Source organism: Heterodontus francisci, unplaced genomic scaffold (assembly GCF_036365525.1).
Source record: "Heterodontus francisci isolate sHetFra1 unplaced genomic scaffold, sHetFra1.hap1 HAP1_SCAFFOLD_61, whole genome shotgun sequence".
In the NCBI taxonomy this organism is placed as follows: Eukaryota; Metazoa; Chordata; class Chondrichthyes; order Heterodontiformes; family Heterodontidae; genus Heterodontus; species Heterodontus francisci.
In genome coordinates, this window is record NW_027141441.1 from 7,859,928 (window position 1) to 7,862,122 (window position 2,195).

A 2,195-nucleotide genomic window follows, 5' to 3' on the forward strand; every position below is an offset into this window, starting at 1 on the left:
AGTGAAGCTACAACACAGGACTACTTGCATGTCATATAGCGGAAGCAGCATGCAATGGACAAAGCTGAGTGATCTCACAACCAACAGATCAAATCAAAGCTCTGCAGTCCTGCCACATCCAGTCCTGAATGGTGGTGGATAATTAAACAATTAACAGGAGGACGAGGCTCCACAAATATCCCCATCCTTAATGATAAGGGAGACCAGTATATCAGTGCAAAATACAAGGTTGAATCATTTGCAACCATCTTCAGCCAGAAGTGCAAGTAGATGATCCATCTCGGCCTCCTCCTGAGGTCCCCAGCATCACAGGTGCCAATCTTCAGCTAAATCCACTTCACTCCACATGATATCAAGAAATGGCTGAAGGCTCTGGATACTGACAACATCCTGGCTGCAGTGCTGAAGACTTGTGCTCCAGACAGGTGCCACGCCGCCCACCAAGCTACAACACTGGCATCTACCCAGCAATGTGGAAAATTGCCCAGGTATGTTCTGTATACAAAAGGCAGGACAAATCCAACCCGGTCAATTCCTGCCCGATCAGCCTCCTCTTGATCATCAGTAAAGTGATGGAAGGTGTCGTTGACAGTGCTATCAAGCAGCACTTACACAGCAATAACCTACTCACCAATGCTCATTTTGGGTTCTGCCAGGGCCACGTAGTTCCTGACCTCATTATGGCCTTGGCCCAAATATGGACAGAAGAGCTGAATTCAGGAGGTGAGGTGACGTGACAGTGACTGCTCTTGCCAAGGGCATCAAGGAGCCCTTGCAAAATTGAAGTCAATGGCAATCAAGGAGAAAAATCTCCACTGGTTGGAGTCATACCTTGCGCAAAGGAATATGGTGCTGGTTGTTGGTGGCCAATCATCTCAGCACCAGACATCGCGCAGGAGTTCCTCAGGGTAGTGTCCTCGGCCCCAACCGTCTTCAGTTGCTTCATCAAAGAACAAACAAAGAACAATGAAAATTACAGCACAGGAACAGGCCCTTCGGCCCTCCAAGCCTGCGCCGATCCAGATCCTCTATCTAAACATGTCGCCTATTTTCTAAGGGTCTGTATCTCTTTTCTTCCTGCCCATTCATGTATCTGTCTAGAATCAATAAACTTCCTTCCATCATACGGTCAGAAGTGGAAATGTTCACTGATGATTGCAAAATGTTCAGTTGCATTAGTAACTCCTCAGATACTGAAGCAGTCCGTGTCCACATGTAGAGAGACCTGGGCAAGATTGGGCTTGGACTGATAAGTGGCAAGTAACATGCACGCCACAAAAATGCCAGGCAATGACCATTTCCAACAAGAGTGAATCTAACCATCTCCCCTTGACAGTCAATGACATTACCATTGCTGAATCCTTCACAATCAACATCCGGGGGGTTACCAATGAGCAGAAACTGAATTGGATCAGTCATATAAATACCGTAGCTACAAGAGCAGGTCAGAAGCTGGGAATTCTGCTGCAAGTAACTCACCTCCTGTCCACCATCTACAAGGCACAAGTCAGGAGTGTGATGTAATACTCCCCACTTGCCTGGATGAGTGGAGCTCCAACAACACCAAAGAAACTCAACACCATCCAGGACAAAGCAGATCACTTGATCAGCACTCCATCCACTACTTTAAATATTCACTTCCTGCACCACCAGTGAACAGTGGCGGCAGTGTGTACCATCTACAAGATGCACTGCAGCAACTCACCAAGCCTCCTTCGACAGCACCTTCCAAACCCCCAACCTCGACCACCTAGAAGGACATTGGATGAATGGGAACACCACCATCTGCAAGCTCCCCTCCAAGTTACACACCGTCCTGACTGGGAACTATATCACCATTCCTTCAATGTCACTGGATCAAAATCTTGGAACTCCCTTCCTAACAGCACTGTGGGTTTACGTACAACACATGGACTGCAGCAGCTCCAAAAAGGCAGCTCACCACCACCTTCTCAAGGGCAATTAAGGATGGACAATAAAGGCTGCGTTTGCTGACAACGCAACCACGAGGTGGCACAACTCGCTTTCTCCCCCTGCTTTGCACCGGCCGCTTCCACCCTCCATAGTCGCTCGCTCCAGACCTCGCTGCTCCCCCCCCCTACTTCCCTGGCCGATTGTCTCCCGATCATGTCACCCCATTCTCCAGTCGTTCGCTCACTCCCCACCCCTCCTCCCCTCCAGCCACTAGCTCTAGG